Source organism: Ranitomeya variabilis, chromosome 4 (assembly GCF_051348905.1).
Source record: "Ranitomeya variabilis isolate aRanVar5 chromosome 4, aRanVar5.hap1, whole genome shotgun sequence".
Lineage (NCBI taxonomy): Eukaryota > Metazoa > Chordata > Amphibia > Anura > Dendrobatidae > Ranitomeya > Ranitomeya variabilis.
In genome coordinates, this window is record NC_135235.1 from 97570146 (window position 1) to 97590208 (window position 20063).

Consider the following 20063-nt stretch of genomic DNA (forward strand, 5'->3'; position numbering starts at 1 on the left):
TATTTATTGGAATTAGTAATAAATATTTTCTCAACATATAATTAAATATTGTTTTTGTGATTAGTCACTGTTTAAATTATGTTTGATTTGTAGCAATGAGAATACATAATGCATATCAGGTATTTACATTCTGAATCATAACTGTAGCAAAATTACAGTTATGACGTAGCCACCAAAATTATTTTTTGGTTTGGGGTCACCGCAACATGAGGAACTGTATTGCGGGGTCACTGCATTAGAAAGGTTGAGAACCACTGCTGTAATAGGACGTCACCGATGTAACAAGTCCGTTCATGACATTTCTTCCCTCCTAAATATTCCACCATCGCCTGTGAGGGGTATTATTGAGAAGTGGAAGGAACCTCAGGAACTCAGACATGAAGTGGAGCCCACATAACATTACAGAGTGGGGTCACCGAGAGCGGAGGGTGTAAAAGTCACCAACGTTCTACTGACTCCATAACTGCAGAGACCAAACCTACTCTAGTAGGAACATCAGTGCAAACACTGTACACCAGGAGCTTCATAACATGGGTTTTCATGGTTGAGCAGCTCCATACAATCCTTACATCCCCAAATACCATTCCAAAAGCCGGATGGTGTGGTAGCTGCAGCCACCACTGGACCCTGGAGCAGTGGAAGCACTTTCTGTGGAGCGATGGATCACACTTCTATGTTTGCCGATGTGATGGATGAATCTGGGGTGGTGAAGACCAGGAGAATGTTACCCACCTGACTGCATTGTGCTAACTATACAGTTAGCTGGATAAGAGATACCGCTACATGGATTATATGGGAGGTTACCTAGGCCACTTGGTGGAGAGAAATCCTAATGCTTCAGCATACCAAGACATGTTGGATAAATGTATTCTCCCAGTTTGGGGAAGATGCGGTTCTGTTCCATATAACTATGCCCGGTGCATAAGGTCCATACAGACATGGTTTGTTGGGTTTGGTGTGGAAGTACATGACTGGCTGTACAGAGTCCTGAACCCACCAGTGATGTGTGGGATGAACTACAACCGAGAATCTGAGACCGGCCTCGCTAACATCAGTGTTTGACCTCCCAAATGATGTTCTTAATGATGGACAAAAATTCTCACACATACCTCCAAAATTTTGTAAAAGGTCTTTCCGGAAGATCGGAAGAAGCTGCAAAGGGACTATCTCCATGATAATGTCCACAGGTTATAGAATGGGAGATGAGATAAGCTCCTGTAGGTGAAACGTGTAGGTGTTGCTTTACTTTTGTCCATATTGTGTAGGCAATCACTGGTAGGAGAATTCCATGTGATATGGCAGAAATGTCTTACTATCACCCTCGCGTATTGAGAATGGCGGCCCTTTTGTCCAAGCTTCTTTACCCAGTATCTGGAGAAAGACTTGTGACCGTGGCTGCTCCATAGACATTGGGCTTTGAAAATCAAAACTGTCTCACAAAAAGATGGTTGACGGGTGTCCAAGACCATTTCTTCCGGGCGACAGCTGAGCTCTTATTGGTTCCTGTGGACGACATTGGCGTTTTGTGTAAAGCCCCTTGTCCACATGAGCCCATTGACTGTTGCATGAGCGCATCCCGGACTACTGCTAGAAAGTGCACAGAGGGAAGCCATCCACAATAATAATATATAACAAATGATGGGCAGCCTGAATTGGGGGCTGGCGCCATTATAACAGACATATATATGTTACACGCTGAAATGTCACCAGGGGACAAGGTTACTAGGATGTCGAGTCACAGCTATGTCTCCGCTTGTCTTCCGCCCAGACACTGAACTTTTCACCAAACAAAAACAGGCTTGCTCCAATATATTTTCTATATCCGTTTCTTTTTGTTCCTTCAAGGATCAAAAAAAATAAATGATTGTCATCAGGTGCACAGCCGGTTATACGACAGCACTGATATCTGTACTATGAGGCTGGGATTCCATGTTGCATCAACAAGAAGATTGGGTCTCTTTTTAAAGGAACTGCAGAAAAGTTTTTTCATTGTTAAAGAGAATCTGTTAAGTTTTTGCTGCCCCATCTGAGAGCTGCATGATGTAGGGGCAGAGACCCTGATTCCATTGATGTATCCCTTACTGAGTTGCTTTCTGCAGTTCTGATAAGATCCCTCTTTTCTCTGCTGCCGATCAGTCAGCTCTCTGAATGCTGAGCTTTGTATAACCCAGCCCATAAAACTGGCAGCTTTCTGCCTATGCACATTGTACACAGAAAGATTGGAGAATGTTGGAGCAGCTTCGGCCGCCTCAAGGGAGCATGTCGGGTGTAGTGTGACTGCAATGTTTCCTTCAGATGACTGGGAGCTATTTGCATATTATATTTCGCGGCATCTCCTACAAGTCTCCCTATGCCAGTCTGGCAGTCACCTGAAGGAGAAACCTTACCCCTATAGACCTGCCGTTGAATGGCTGTTATCCTATTACTTTGCACTAATGAGGTGCAAGAACTTTGAAATTGTTGTTGGCAAATGGAGGTCTTTTCTTTTTGGAGAAGTTTACATCCCATGTAATAAAGCAAAGCACTTTAAAGGCCCAATAACGCTGTTAATCTTCAGATAAAGGGTCTAATCTGTGGCACTTGTGTTGTGAAGGTTCCCGGCCGCTGTATTGAAGCTGTGGCACCTGGGAGAAAATTATGTTGACTTCTCTTGGGAGCCGCCGGCTTTCAGTCATGCAGGCGTGTCCGGAGCACTTGCAGTCACCGCTCACAGCACTGAGAGGGCCGGCTGTAAGCACTCCCGGACACTGACTGACAGCCAGCTCCGCACTGATGCTCTCTGTGCAGTGACAAGTGACTGTATCTGCTCCGGGTATGCCTGCATGACTGAAAGCCGGCGGCTTCCGGGAAAAATAAAGTTCATTTTCTCCCAAGTGCAGCACTTTCAGTACAACAGCCGGGCATCTTCATAACACTGTAAAATTGCATATTAACTCTGTAGGTTAATAGCATTATTGGACATGACAGGTGGCACTGGAGTCCATGTTCTGCTCCTATGTGAAGGCGCTAGTTCCATCAGACTACGACAGACTTAAGGTCCCAAATGATTGACTTCAAGCAATCTTGATTTAACAAAAACTGAAATAGAAATAATTATTTTCCAGATATTTTATATGTGAAATACGATAACTTTTTTTTTGTGTGTGTTCAAACTGTATTATTAAAATCTGTGTGAGTTTCCAGCCTCTGAATCTGATTTTTTTTTCTTGCGAATAGGAATTTAAGCGCACGTTGCACTAACCCTCAAATTCTCATCACTTTTATTTACAGAAAATCTGAAAAACCTTTAAATTGTATTTGGGAGTGGTGCAAACTCCTGATCAATGAGATATGATGTACCGGATATGTCAGTTGTTAACCCTATGTAACCGTGTCAGACATTGGGCCCCTGTGCAAGAAAAATATATGGGCCCTCTTAGCCCAATAGCTCATCATAAAGCACAACTTGGCCTGTTTTGAAGGTGTAAATGGGTCCCTATTACCTCTTGGGCCCCTGTGCGGCTGCTGCACAGGTTGCCCCAATATTATGTCCGGCCCTGCTATGTCACACATTGCACATGTGCAAGCCTGAAACATGAATGCTTTTAAGGTTTTGAAGACCATTGTTGCATTAATTGACTTTTCCAATCCTTTAGACACTGACTTTCTCATACTTTTATCAGTGGCTAACACACGCGATGAAGGTAAAGTTGTCCTTGTTTTCTTTGTGCCACCGTGTGGAGCAGGAACGTTCCGGCGAGTTGCTATGAGCAGCGGTGATGGAATTCTCCGGCAGCCAGGACTTGATTAATAGTGCTGGCTCGTCACCATAACATGGACACGTCGGACTGCAATGCTGGAAAAGCAAACTATCCAGACGTGACGTTACTGCCGGACGTACCCATAAAAACGTGTCATTCCTTCAGCGACTTTACTGGAAACATGCAGATTTTTTTTTTTTATAATTTGAATATATGGACAATAAAATTGGGTTGTTAGAAAGTAAACCCTAATGATCATGGCAGGGCTGTATGTAGAAAGTAGTCCCGTCTGCCTTCATACACCGCCATATGGTGCCACATACTGTTGGAATAGCTCCGTAATACAGCGTCCAACAGAGCATTTATAACTGGCGTTTATTTTTTTTTCTGTCAGATTCACACAAAGTGAAAGATATTGGAGACATAAGGAGGAACAGTAGGGCCCCGTAGAGCTTAATGGGTGCCACATTACGGTGCCAAAAAAACTCAGTTTGTACAAAGCCATAATACGCTTGTATGCATGATGCGTTCGTGTTGTGCTAGAAGCGATGAGTTCTTAAAATCTTCGCTCCAAATCTAACCCTAATAGTCACACATCTTCTGGTCCACAATTTAGCCACCATACTTTTTGCAGAAAATTTGCTGGTAGGAGGCAATAGGCTTGTGTATTCACTTAGGTCCTAGACGCATCAATGAGTTAAAGGGGTGGTCCGAAACACAAATTAATTTTCGTTCTAAATGCCATAATATAGTCTATTTTCTAATATGCTTTAATAAAATAAATCCCTAGCCTACCCTAACTACACTAATTGCTTTATTTCGGCCTCTGAGCCCTCCCTGAAACAAAGTGTCATCAGTGACCTTGCAAGGTGCACAATGATGGTGCGCTCTCTTGCTGGCTCAGATCATAAATAATGAGCAGGCAACAGAGCGAGCAGTCAGTGTGCATTGTAAGAGGAATACCCTGCTTGCAGAGACCAGCATCGCCCTGCAAGTGACATCACTTGTAGGGATGGCACTGGTCTCTGCATACCTGGTAATCCTCTTACAATGCACACTGACAGTGCACTCTCTGGCAGGCTTCTTATTTCTGCACATCGCACAGTGACAAGAATCAACTGAGCATCCGTCATAATTGACAACCAACACATGCTCAGTAGAGCAGGGACTAGGCTAGCCCCTGAAACGGAGGTCACAGATGATGCTTCATTTTAGAGGGGAGGCAGAGGTTGCGGCTGTGACCACAGCCTCTGCACCCTTCATTTGAGTATCCCAACACGCACTGGGATTCCTAAACAAAGCGTCATCGAAAAGGAAGATTTATAAAAACAAACAAAGCATTTAGATAGTGTGGTGAGGAAAGGATAGGGAGTTTTTAATTAAAGTATATTAGAAAATAGATTATGGTAGATTATGACATTAAAGACATAGGCATTTAGAATGAAAATTGACTTGTGTTTCGGACAACCCCTTTAACTACCTTTCTCTAAGGGGATGAAAGTTAGAGAGGTCAGGAACGATGGTCGGATAACTCGGTGAGTGTGCCAGAAATTTTTTGTCTTCCATAAGAGAACTCGGCTACACCAGAGAGTTTTCCTAAAAGGAAGAATGGCCGGTCTATTGACAGCAGTTTTGGGGTTCTTACACATCATCAGTACAGAGCTCTCATCCAAAAGCAACTAAATGATCTTATACAACCCCTTGCAAAAATTATGGAATCACCGGCCTTGGAGGATGTTCATTCAGTTGTTTAATTTTGGAGATAAAAAGCAGATCACAGACATGGCACAAAACTAAAGTCATTTCAAATGGCAACTTTCTGGCTTTAAGAAACAATAAAAGAAATCAAGAACAAAAAATGTGGAAGTCAGTAATGGCTACTTTTTTTTAACTAAGCATAGGGGAAAAATTATGGAATCATGAAAACAAACAAACAAAAAAACACTCCAAAACATCACTAGTATTTTGTTGCACCACCTATGGCTTTTATAATAGCTTGCAGTCTCTGAGGCATGGACTTAATGAGTGTCACACAGTCCTCTTCATCAATCTGGCTCCAGGTTACTCTGATTGCTGTGGTCAGATCAGCTTTGCAGGTTGGAGCCTTGTCATGGACCATTTTCTTCAACTTCCTCCAAAGATTTTCAATTGGATAAAGATCAGGACTATTTGCGGCCATGACATTGACCTTATGTGTCTTTTTTCAGGGAATGTTTGCACAGTTTTTGCTCTATGGCAGGATGCATTATCATCTTGAAAAATGATTTCATCATCCCCAAACTTCCTTTCAGTTGATGGGATAAGAAAAGTGTCCAAAATATCAACATAAACTTGTGCATTTATTGAAGATGTAATGACAGCCATCTCCCCAGTGCCTTTACCTGACATGCAGCCCCATATCATCAATGACTGTGGAAATTTGCATGTTCTTGTCAGGCAGTCATCTTTATAAATCTCATTGGAACGGCACCAAACAAAAGTTCCAGCATTATCATCTTGCCCAATGCAGATTCGTGATTCATCACTGAATATGGCTTTCATCCAGTCATCCACAGTCCACGATTGCTTTTCCTTAGCCCATTGTAACCTTTGTTTTTTTCTGTTTAGGTGTTAATGATGGCTTTTGTTTAGCTTTTCTGTATGTAAATCCCATTTCCTTTAGGCGGTTTCTTACAGTTCGGTCACAGACATTGACTCCAGTTTCCACCTATTCGTTCCTCTTTTATTTTGTTGTGCATTTCCTGTTTTGGAGACATTGCTTTAAGTTTTCGATCTTGATGCTTTGATGTCTTCCTTGGTCTACCAGTATGTTTGCCTTTAACAGCCTTCCTGTGTTGTTTGTATTAGGTCCAGATGTTAGACACAGCTGACTGTGAACAAGCAACATCTTTTGCAGCATTGCGTGATGATTTACCCTCATTTAAGAGTTTGATAATCCTCTCCTTTGTTTCAATTGACATCTCTCGTGTTGGAGCCATGATTCATGTCAGTCCACTTGGTGCAACAGCTCTCCAAGGTGTGATCACTCCTTTTTAGATGCAGACTATCGAGTAGATCTAATTTGATGCAGGTGTTAGTTTTGGGAATTGAGATTTAGAGGGTGATTCCATAATTTTCCCCCTATGCTTGGTTAAAAAAAGTGGCCATTACTGACTTCCACATTTTTTGGTCTTGATTTCTTTTATTGTTTCTTAAAGCCAGAAAGTTGTCATTTGAAATGACTTTAGTTTTGTGCCATGTCTGTGATCTGCTTTTTTTTGTGCAAAATTTAAACAACTGAATGAACATCCTCAAAGGCCGGTGATTCCATAATTTTTGCCAGGGGTTGTATATGTCTAGTTTTGTTAATATTAGATGGCTCTTCTTCCAAAGAATGAAAAACTAATTAGCATACTTTTTCCCATGGAGCATCCATCACAATTTTACATGTTGAACTGGACACATGATGTAATAGTGACTGCAGAAAGGAATAACACTTTTTTCTTGTTTTAAAGTTCGCCTCTGTTGTACAGATATTGGCAAAGTATTTGGCACTTAATGACTTAACTATTGCTAAGCCAAGATAGCAGCTAGTACAGATAGAAGTACCCACCCACTTGGATTTAACTAAGATTAACTTAAGTGCCAAATACTTTGATTGCTATTATCTGCAACGGAGAGGTGAAATTAAAAAATAAATAAATGTTTTATTCCGCTCTGCAGCCACTATCACATCCTGTCCAGTTCAACTTGAAAAATCTGGATCCTAAGTCCTCTTTAGGTAAGTCACCCTTCACATGCTGCGTCTTTTCAATGAACACCGGTAACCACAGAGTAAGAGTATGTGCACACGTCCGGATTTCTTGCAGAAATTTCCTGAAGAAAACCGGAAATTTTCTGCAAGAAATCCGCATTTTTTTTTTTGCGTTTTTTTTTCCGGTTTTTTCGCGGTTTTTTTAGCATTCTGCAAGCGTAATTAGCTTGCAGAATGCTAAAGTTTTCCAAGCGATCTGTAGCATCGCTTGGAAAACTGACTGACAGGTTGGTCACACTTGTCAAACATAGCGTTTGACAAGTGTGACCAACTTTTTACTATAGATGCTGCTTTTGCAGCATCTATAGTAAAAGAATGTTTAAAAATAATAAAAAAAATAAAAAAAATGCTTATACTCACCCGCAGACAGCTGATCTCACCGGCGTCCGTTCCGTATAGATGGTGTGTGCGCGCAGGACCTTCCATGACGTCGCGGTCACGTGAGCGGTCACATGACCGGTCTCGACCAATCACAAGACGGCGACGTCATCGGCAGGTCCTTCACCGCACACCAGCTACAGGAACCGAAGCGACAGCGTGCAGCTGAGAGGCGGGAAGACATCGAAGGTGAGTATAGGACTATTTTTTTATTTTAATTCTTTTTTTTTTGACCAATTATATGGTGCCCAGTGCGTGGAGGAGAGTCTCCTCTCCTCCACCCTGGGTACCAACCGCACATAATCTGCTTACTTCCCGCATGGTGTGCACAGCCCCGTGCGGGAAGTAAGCAGATCAATGGACTCTCAGGTGTGCGGAATCCCCGCAATTCCGCATTTTAATGAACATGTTGCTTTTTTTTCCGCGATGTGATTTTTTTGCGGAAAAAAAGGCTACATTTGCACAAAAAATGCGGAATACACTGAAAATAATGGGAGGCATATGTAAGCGTTTTTTTCGCGTTTTTATAGCGAAAAACGCGAAAAAACGCGAAAAATACTGAACGTGTGCACATGGCCTAACACCCGAGCCGTGAGCCTCCTCTCCCCGTCACAAGCTTTTTGAATTGGGAATTGTTTACATAGTGGCTGTGTGACTTCTAGGTGGGAACTTATTGAATGGGAATCCGTGGTGGATAGGAGTGGTGTCTGGTGATTCTCTTCTTGAAGCTACATCTGAAACATTTCAACGTTTGATTTTTTTTTTTTTTTTTTTACAATAATGGGTAGGTGATTTTTTTTTTTTTTTTTTTTGGATCACTGGGGGTCCCGCAGCAGGGACCCCCACTGATTGTGAAGTGTTAAGCATGTGTATTGCATTACTGCTCCATTTAAAGAGAGTGTCCACTACTTTTACCTTGATAGCCTATCCTTAGGATAGGGCATCAATGTCTTATAGGTCGGGGTCCGAGACCCGACACCCCGCCGATAAGCTGTTATTGGGTGTCGGCGGCCACCGACCAGAAGTACTCACTTGCCAAGCTGGCCGTCTGCTTGTAGTGGCTGTCGCGGGGTACTACACGTTCGCCTCTATTCAAATCAATAGGAGGTGGACGTGTAGTACCCTATGGCAGCCACTATTAGAAGATGGCCAGCTCGGCAAGTGAGTACTTCTGGCCTGTGCCCGCTGACACTAATAACAGCTGATCGGTGGGGTGTCAGGTCTCGGACCCCGACCTATCACACATTGATGATCTATCCTAAGGATAGGCCATCAACGTAAAAGTAGTGGACTCCCTCTTTAAAGACTATTGGCCAAGGACAGCTAAGTACATCTCTCCGATAGTCTCATAGACTTTGAATGAAGCGGAAGTGCAAATGCCTATTGCTTGAAAGCGAATATGTCAGCAGGTTTTTCATATGTAATCTGAGAGCAGCATGATGTAGAAGCAGAGAACCTGACTCTATCTATGTATCACTTACTGGGCTGCTTGGTGCAGTTTTGTTAGAATCCCTGTTTTCTCTGCTGTACATGTAGCAGTGCTCTAAATGCTGAGCTTTGTATAGCCCTGCCAACTCCCATGATTGGCAGCTGCCAATCGATGGTGGGGCGGAGTTATAAATATTACCTGGTCTGGCTTGCAAGCGATACCTAGTCCAGCAGTGATAATCTCCTGCTTATAAAACACTGATTGTATGTCTGTGACACCCCTGGAATCGACCTCTCTGCTCCTACATTATGCGGCTTTCAGATGAAAGTGAAACTGTGAGCAAGTTTTTACTATTTAAACAGGGGACACCCTGTTCTTGTGAGTGGTGCAACAATTGGGCTCTTTAACTGTGGAAAGGTGATGTGTTTGATGGTATAGCCATTTAAGCACCCACTGGCATACATAGAGGTGTTTTCAGTGTAAAAGGGTGGCATATTACACCGTCCGATTCCCATTTTCTATGCAAATGTGCCCATACAGCAAGTCATGTGGGAAATGTATGATGTTTCTCTTGCACCAGCAGAGCCTTTTGTGAATGACTGGAGTATTCCCAGAGTCCCCGGTTCCCTTGTGTTGCGTTACCAGGTAGAGCTGCATTATATGAGCACAGCGTCACCTGCTGGGCTGAGGAGAAGCCGCACTGTCTCCCTTTATTAATGCTTCACAATCTAAAGTTTCAGTGCAGGTTTGCACAGTGTGGATGTCATAGCCTCCTCTGTAATGTATGGAGACTACTTTTCCTCATGTGTAGCATGCAGCCAGCGGCTTTTGTTTCCCTCCGTGCTCTTCACGGCTCTGCAGGCGATGCAGCACGCCATCTTCACCACAATATGCCATACAGCTAGAGGACTCTGGCAAATAAAAGGCCTGCTCCTGCTCCGTGACTGTTAGGGCATGCTGGAATCTGCGCTATTCAGGAAAAATTGATTTCTCACAATGGGTGTTGGGTTTTAATGCGACTAATGTATTTTTTAAACCAGTTTTGACTTTTACTATTACACACAGACCTAATCCATCTGTTAATAAAACTCTAAAAATCCAATAAAGGCAGGAAAAGAAATCATTTTTTGTCTTTTTTATGTAAGAACCTTGTTTGAAATTTGCTGAATTGAGCGCTGGTGTTATATTCTGCTTTTTAACTAACTCTTTGTTACACAGGGCCATTGGCAAATGAGTGAATGATCTATTATTTTTTTTTTTTTTTTTATTTTTTTTTTTTAATCTTGCATGACTGCACAGGATGTGGTCGGGATCATGCATATTGCATATTTGCAGTCACATGACCTCGGGCATCGGAGAATCCTCAGGCTATGCTCACACATTGCGTTTTTGCTGAGCTTTTTTTATGCAAATATTAAGCTGTGTTTTACAGTACCAACAAAAGCTGAGATTTCAGAAATCTCATGCACACACATTGTTTTGTTTTTTTTCTGACTGAATTGGAAAACTGCGGTGTTTTTGAAAACCGCAGCATGTTGCTTCTTTCAGTGTTTTTTCAACATTTTTTCATCAATAGAAAGTAATGAGTGAGTGCTAAAACGCATCAGAAACGCAGGTATCAAGTTTTGCTGTGTTCTTGGAGTAGAAAAAACAGGAAGTTGCATCATTTTTTTGGGGGGGAAATAAACTTTATGAGCATGCACAGCAAACAATAATAACACAGCAAGACCTGCTTTTTGTAAACGGCTTCTTTAATGCCAAGAGAGCAAAAATGTACCATGTGAACATAGCCTCGTGGTGCGCGTTGTGAGGATTCACAAGTCTGCAGTCACAATATGCCATCTATGTCTCTTCGACCAGGGTCCAAGGATTCACAAGTCTGCAGTCACAATATGTCATCTATGTCTCTTCGACCGGGGTCCGAGGATTCACAAGTCTGCAGTCACAATATGTCATCTATGTCTCTTCGACCGGGGTCCGAGGATTCACAAGTCTGCAGTCACAATATGTCATCTATGTCTCTTCGACCGGGGTCCGACACCCCCTGTTATCGGTGCCAGCCCGCTGCCGTCTGGAAGTACTCCCTTACGGGGCTGCTCCATCTTCTGATAGTCGCCACCGCAGGGTACTTCATATCCGCTTCATATATATATGAATAGGAGGCAGATGTGCAGTACCGAGGCCCAGTGACTATAAGAAGATGGAGCAGCCTTGTAAGTGACTACTTCCAGCCAGCTGCGGGCTGGCACCGATAACAGCTGATTGTCAGAGGTGCCGGGTTTCCGACTCCAGTCAAACAGACATAGATGATAATGTAAAAGCGGTGGAAAACTCCCTTAACCCTTTCACGACATGCGCCATACTATTACTGCGCATGTCCTGTCTCCCCCTTTGATGTGGGCTCCGGCGGTGAGCCCACATCAAAGTCACGACATGTCAGCTGTTTTGTACAGCTGACATGTGCGCGCAATAGCGGCGGGTGAAATCGCGATTCACCCGCCGCTATTAACCTGTTAAATGCCGCTGTCAAACGCAGACAGCGGCATTTAACCGGCCCTTCCAGCTGGGCGGCCGGAAATGACCTCATCGCCGACCCCCGTCACATGATCGGGGGTCGGCGATGCATCAGGATGGTAACCATAAAGGTCCTTGAGACCTCTATGGTTACTAATGCCGGCCTGCTGTGAGCGCCCCCCTGTGGTCGGCGCTCACAGCACACCTGCATTTCTGCTACATAGCAGCGAACATCAGATTGCTCCTATGTAGCAGAGCCGATCGGGTTGTGCCAGCTTCTAGCCTCCCATGGAGGCTATTGAAGCATGGCAAAAGTAAAAAAAAAAATGTTTTCAAAAATATGAAAAAAATAAAAAAAAATATGAAAGTTTAAATCACCCCCCTTTCGCAGCATCCAAAATAAACAATAAAAAAAAATCAAATCTACACATTTGGTAAAGCCGCGTTCATAATCGCCCGATCTATCAATAAAAAAAAAAAAAGCATTAACCTGATCGCTAAACAACGTAGCGAGAAAAAAATTCGAAACGCCAGAATTACGTTTTTTTGGTCGCCGCGACATTGCATTAAAATGCAATAACGGGCGATCAAAAGATCAAAAAAACGTATCTGCACAATTGTGGTATCATTAACCCCTTCCCGACATTTGACGTACTATCCCGTCGAGGTGGGGTGGGCCCGTATGACCGCCGACGGGATAGTACGTCATAGCCGATCGGCCGCGCTCACGGGGGGAGCGCGGCCGATCGCGGCCGGGTGTCGGCTGCATATCGCAGCTGACATCCGGCACTATGTGCCAGGAGCGGTCACGGACCGCCCCCGGCACATTAACCCCCGGCACACCGCGATCAAACATGATCGCGATGTGCCGGCGATGCAGGGAAGCATCGCGCAGGGAGAGGGCTCCCTGCGGGCTTCCCTGAGCCCCCCGCAGCAACGCGATGTGATCGCGTTGCTGCGAGGGTCTTACCTCCCTCCCTGCCTGCTCCAGACCCGGATCCAAGATGGCCGCGGATCCGGGTCCTGCAGGGAGGGAGGTGGCTTCACAGACGCCTGCTCAGAGCAGGCACTGTGAAGCAGCCTGCACTTCTCGCAGATCGGTGATCTGTCAGAGTGCTATGCAAACTGGCAGATCACCGATCTGTATTGTCCCCCCCTGGGGCAAAGTAAAAAAGTAAAAAAAAAAATTTCCAAATGTGTAAAAAAAAAATAAAAAAAAATATTCCAAAATAATGAAAAAAAAAAAAAATATTATTCCCATAAATACATTTCTTTATCTAAATTAAAAAAAAAAAACAATAAAAGTACACATATTTAGTATCGCCACGTCCGTAACGACCCAACCTATAAAACTGCCACACTAGTTAACCCCTTCAGTAAACACCGTAAGAAAAAAAAAAAAAAAACGAGGCAAAAAACAACGCTTTATTACCATACCGCCGAACAAAAAGTGGAATAACACGCGATCAAAAAGACTGATATAAATATCCATGGTACCGCTGAAAACGTCATCTTGTCCCGCAAAAAACAAGCCGCCATACAGCATCATCAGCAAAAAAATAAAAAAGTTATAGTCCTGAGAATAAAGCGATACCAAAATAATTATTTTTTCTATAAAATAGTTTTTATCGTATAAAAGCGCCAAAACATAAAAAAAATGATATAAATGAGATATCGCTGTAATCATACTGACCCGACGAATAAAACTGCTTTATCAATTTTACCAAACCCGGAACGGTATAAACGCCTCTCCCAAAAGAAATTCATGAATAGCAGGTTTTTGGTCATTCTGCCTCACAAAAATCGGAATAAAAAGCGATCAAAAACGGTCACGTGTCCGAAAATTTTACCAATAAAAACGTCAACTCGTCCCGCAAAAAACAAGACCTCACATGACTCTGTGGAGCAAATGTGGAAAAATTATAGGTCTCAAAATGTGGAGACGCAAAAACTTTTTTGCTATAAAAAGCGTCGCTGGTTTCACACTTGCGTTTTTGTCTGCAGCGTTTTTTGCACAAAAAAACGCATGCGTTTTTTCCCTATATTTAACATTGAAAACGCATGCGGTTTTTTTGTACGCGTTTGGTCGCGTTTTCAAACGCATGCGGTTTTTTTCTGCATGCGTTCATTTTCAGAAATACAACCTGCAGTATTTTCTTGCGTTTTTAAGCACATGCGTTTGTTTGCGTTAAAAACGCATGCATTTTTATCGAAAAAAACAGAAAACACACTGAAAAGCCACCCACCACCATCAAGGTGATAGAGATCCAAACCCTAACCCTAACTCTACCCCTAACCTCACCCCTAACCGTTTAATGAACATTTTCTGACAGTCATAGTGCCACGTATTTCAGTGCCACGTATTTCAGTGCCATGTATTTCAGTGCCACGTATCACGTATTTCAGTGCCACGTGTTTCAGTGCCACGTATTTCAGTGCCACGTATCACGTATTTCAGTGCCACATATTTTAGTACCACGTATTTCAGTTGCACGTATTTCAGTTGCACGTATTTCAGTGCCACGTATTTCAGTGCCACGTATCACGTATTTCAGTGCCACGTGTTTCAGTGCCACGTATCACATATTTCAGTGCCACGTATTTCAGTGCCACGTATTTCAGTGCCACGTATTTAAGTGCCACATATCACATATTTCAGTGCCACTTATTTAAGTGCCACGTATTTCAGTGCCACGTATTTCAGTGCCACGTATTTCAGTGCCACGTATTTCAGTGCCACGTATTTCAGTGCCACGTATTTCAGTGCCACGTATTTCAGTGCCACGTATTTCAGTGCCACATATCACGTATTTCAGTGCCACATATCACATATTTCAGTGCCACTTATTTCAGTGCCACGTATTTCAGTGCCACGTATTTCAGTGCCACGTATTTCAGTGCCACGTATTTCAGTGCCACGTATTTCAGTGCCACGTATTTCAGTGCCACGTGTTTCAGTGCCACGTATCACGTATTTCAGTGCCACGTATTTCAGTGCCACGTATTTCAGTCACGTTTAGGGTTAGGGGTAGGGTTAGGGTTAGGGCTAGGGTTGGAGGTAAAGTTAGGGTTGGGGCTAAAGTTAGGGTTGGGGCTAAAGTTAGGGTTAGGGTTTGGATTACATTTACGTTTGGATTAGGGTTGGGATTAGAATTATGGGTGTGTCAGGGCTAGGGTTACCGTTGGGATTAGGGTTAGGGGTGTGTTTGGGTTAGGGTTTCAGGTAGAATTGGGGGGTTTCCACTGTCCAGGCACATCAGGGGCTCTCCAAGCGCGACATGGCGTCCAATCTCAATTCCAGCCAATTCTGCGTTGAAAAAGTAAAACAGTGCTCCTTCCCTTCCGAGCTCTCCCGTGCGCCCAAAAAGGGGTTTACCCCAACATATGTGTTATCAGCGTACTCGGGACAAATTGAACAACAACTTCTGGGGTCCAAGTTCTCTTGTTATCCTTAGGAAAATAAAAATTTGGGGGGCTAAAAATCATTTTTGTGGGAAAAAAAAGATGTTTTATTTTCACGGCTTTGCGCTATAAACTTTAGTGAAACACTTGGGGGTTCAAAGTTCTCAAAACACATCTAGATAAGTTCCTTGGGAGGTCTAGTTTCCAATATGGGGTCACTTGTGGGGGGTTTGTACTGTTTGGGTACATCAGGGGCTCTGCAAATGCAACGTGACGGCTGCTGACCAATCCATTTAAGTCTGCATTCCAAATGGCGCTCCTTCCCTTCCGAGCTCTGTCATGCGCCCAAACAGTGGTTCCCCCCCACATATGGGGTATCAGCGTACTCAGGACAAATTGGAAAACAAATTTTGGGGTCCAATTTATTCTGTTACCCTTGTAAAAATACAAAGCTGGGGGCTAAAAAATCATTTTTGAGAAAAAAAAAAAAAATTATTTTCACGGCTCTGCGTTATAATCTGTAGTGAAACACTTGGGGGTTCAAAGCTCTCAAAACACATCTAGATAAGTTCCTTAGGGGGTCTACTTTCCAAAATGGTGTCACTTGTAGGGAGTTTCAATGTTTAGGCACATCAGGGGCTCTCCAAACGCAACATGGCGTCCCATCTCAATTCCAGTCAATTTTGCATTGAAAAGTCAAATGGCGCTCCTTCCCTTCCAAGCTCTGCCATGCGCCCAAACAATGGTTTACACCCACATATGGGGTATCAGCGTACTCAGGACAAATTGCACAACATTTTTTGGGGTCCAATTTCTTCTCTTACCCTTGGGAAAATAAAAAATTGGGGGCAAAAAGATCATTTTTGTGAAAAAATATGATTTTTTATTTTTACGGCTCTGCATTATAAACTTCTGTGAAGCACTTGGTGGGTCAAAGTGCTCACCACACATCTAGATAAGTTCCTTAGGGGGTCTACTTTCCAAAATGGTGTCACTTGTAGGGAGTTTCAATGTTTAGGCACATCAGGGGCTCTCCAAACGCAACATGGTGTCCCATCTCAATTCCAGTCAATTTTGCATTGAAAAGTCAAATGGCGCTCCTTCCCTTCCAAGCTCTGCCATGCGCCCAAACAATGGTTTACACCCACATATGGGGTATCAGCGTACTCAGGACAAATTGCACAACATTTTTTGGGGTCCAATTTCTTCTCTTACCCTTGGGAAAATAAAAAATTGGGGGCGAAAAGATCATTTTTGTGAAAAAATATGATTTTTTATTTTTACGGCTCTGCATTATAAACTTCTGTGAAGCACTTGGTGGGTCAAAGTGCTCACCACACATCTAGATAAGTTCCTTAGGGGGTCTACTTTCCAAAATGGTGTCACTTGTAGGGAGTTTCAATGTTTAGGCACATCAGGGGCTCTCCAAACGCAACATGGCGTCCCATCTCAATTCCAGTCAATTTTGCATTGAAAAGTCAAATGGCGCTCCTTCCCTTCCAAGCTCTGCCATGTGCCTAAACAATGGTTTACACCCACATATGGGGTATCATCGTACTCAGGACAAATTGTACAACAACTTTGGGGGTCCATTTTCTCCTGTTACCCTTGGTAAAATAAAACAAATTGGAGCTGAAATAAATTTTGTGTGAAAAAAAGTTAAATGTTCATTTTTATTTAAACATTCCAAAAATTCCTGTGAAACACCTGAAGGGTTAATAAACTTCTTGAATGTGGTTTTGAGCACCTTGAGGGGTGCAGTTTTTAGAATGGTGTCACACTTGAGTATTTTCTATCATATAGACCCCTCAAAATGACTTCAAATGAGATGTGGTCCCTAAAAAAAAAATGGTGTTGTAAAAATGAGAAATTGCTGGTCAACTTTTAACCCTTATAACTCCGTCACAAAAAAAAATTTTGGTTCCAAAATTGTACTGATGTAAAGTAGACATGTGGGAAATGTTACTTATTAAGTATTTTGCGTGACATATGTCTGTGATTTAAGGGCACAAAAATTCAAAGTTGGAAAATTGCAAAATTTTCAAAATTTTCGCCAAATTTCCATTTTTTTCACAAATAAACGCAAGTTATATCGAATAAATTTTACCTTTAACATGAAGTACAATATGTCACGAGAAAACAATGTCAGAATCGCCAAGATCCGTCAAAGCGTTCCAGAGTTATAGCCTCATAAAGGGACAGTGGTCAGAATTGTAAAAATTGGCCCGGTCATTAACGTGCAAACCACCCTTGGGGGTGAAGGGGTTAAAAATGTCAGCTTGAATCACAAAAAATAAGCCCTCACACGACCCCAGATCACGAAAAATGGAGACGCTACGGGTATAAAAAAAAAAAAAAAAAAAAAAAAAAAAAAAAACGCCATTTTCTAAGGAAAGTTTTGAAATTGTTTTCACCACTTAGATAAAAAATAACCTAGTCATGTTTGGTGTCTATGAACTTGTAATGACCTGGAGAATCATAATATCAGGTCAGTTTTAGCATTTAGTGAACCTAGCAAAAAAGCCAAACAAAAAACAAGTGTGGGATTGCACTTTTTTTGGAATTTCACCACACTTGGAATTTTTTTCCCATTTTGTAGTACAAGACATGGTAAAACCAATGATGACTTTCAAAAGTACAACTCGTCCCGCAAAAAACAAGCCCTCACATGGCCATATTGACGGAAAAATAAAAAAGTTATGGCTCTGGGAAGGAGGGGAGCGAAAAACGAAAACACAAAAACGAAAAAGGGCCGCGGCATGAAGGGGTTAAGGCTAGGTTCACATTTGTGTTGGGCAGAGCTGAGGAGGGCTGCGTAGTTCCTCCATTAAGCCCTGCCCCCTGCCGCACCTCTTCCATTCAGCTCCGCTTACGTCTGCATGCTTCCTGCGTACTTTTCTTTAACATTGGGTACGCCGGCCATGCGGATGTATGCGGATGCCTCTGCATGCATCGTTTTGACACTGCGTAGAACGCAACATGTTGTATTTTGTTGCGGTCGGCGCAGCGTCAAAACGACGCTTCTGCATACATTCGCATGGCCTGCGTACCAAATGTTAAAGATAAGTACTCAGGATGCATGCAGTCGTAGGCGAAGCTGAATGGAAGAGGTGCTGCAGTAGGTGGGGCTTCACAGAAGAAGTACGCAGCCCTCGGCAGCTCTGCCCAACGCAAATGTGAACCTAGCCTAAGAAACATAAAAAAAAATGCATAACAAAGTACGTAGAATATGCGCTGAGGTTTTCCATGCGGGAAAAAAATGCATTAAAAACATTGTGTGTAAGGGAGATGACCTAAAAATTCAACTTCTCTTCCTCCATGTCCCCTTTATTTAATAACGTCGATCTGTTGATGAATTTCTATTGAAGATTTGTATTGTTTGTGTTTTTTGTTCCCATGATGTCTCCAGATTGTAGCATACTCTTCCAAATCCAAAGATCTTGGACCGAACTGTTACACTACAGACATGACATCTGGTGTCTTCACAAATGAGAGAATGAGACATTATTCCACAGCAACAATCCATGTAAAATAGAGACTTGGAGAGAGGAAGTCATTTGCAAATTTTCTTTTTTTTTTTGTTCCTATTTTCCCACATCGGAGTGGAAGTAGTAGAGATAAACACTGCTCTCTGCGAGCATTATTACATGAGGTTTATTTCCCATGGCTTTGTCTCTTTTTTATTTTAAAATCTGTTGATCTCATTGTAAAGGAAGACAAATGTTTTGCTGTTTGTGATCTTTAATCCTTAGTTTGCTTATTATAATTCTCCTGAATACGGATTATATTGCAATCATTTTCATGTACCGCAAGGTGATTACGGTACTTTGTGAAAAACACAAGAATTAGATTGATGCTACTTGTCAACAATAGGTACCAAAAATCTGCAAATGAGCTAGGGCTACCGGCCATCACTGAAGTTAGGCACCGCAATCGTACACTTTTGGGCAAGGTCGGTAAAGCTGGGTGTGGTCATATTAAAGAAAAATAAAAATGTGGATAAGATGCTGTTCCAAATACCTTCCTGCAAATGTTGACTCAGTCAATGGCGTCAGTAGAGCCTTACTTTATGGTGGCTAATGCTGTGTTGTATAAAAAATGGAATTCTTCATTTTCTCCTCCCTTCCTTCTTTCCAATGATCACTGCCTCCAGCTTTCTAAGTTGTCACGGCTGTCCCCTTCCAAGACTCCCCCAGTGTAGTAGGACAACCCGACTTCGGGGGGATATATATATATTTATATTTATTTGCACTATTTTGGTCATTTTAATAAATTATGATATCATTACATTTCAAAATGTAGAAATATAGATTAGTTCACCGCTGCTCGGTGGTAGCCTAACGCCCCCACTCATACAGCTTAGACTAATGAGGGCCAAATCTGTAGGTATTGACAGGTTCAGCTGACAGTCTAATGTGTAATGGTGCCCCGGGCAACTGATAGTTGTGGAGATGTCAATCTCTCCTTTTCCTAGAGATGAGCAGTCACCAGACTTGTTGACCAAACTAGCATTGCTGTGTATGGAAGAGCGTCTTAGGAGGCTGCCGGCCGAATGATCCTCCAAAGCTTTGCTCGTCTTAGGAGGCTGCCGGCCGAATGATCCTCCAAAGCTTTGCTCGGCCAACAGGCTTTGGAGTCAAGAGGTCTATTGTTAACAGACGATGCTCATGCAGATTAAAGGGCTTGTCCAGTGTTTTGGAATGGTCAGAATGGCAAAGTGCTTGTAAAAACCATTTACTTCTGGTTAAAAAAAATAAATAAAAAAAATAATAAAATTTTGTAGTTTTAGCTCATTGCCTAGATAACT

At 42.6% G+C, this 20063-nt stretch overlaps 1 protein-coding gene across 2 annotated transcripts in view; it reads left to right on the forward strand.

Annotated features, from left to right (window-relative positions):
- Window positions 1-20063, forward strand: part of HECTD2 (HECT domain E3 ubiquitin protein ligase 2) — a 144075-nt gene that overhangs the window by 24464 nt on the left and 99548 nt on the right. The window lies entirely within an intron of this gene.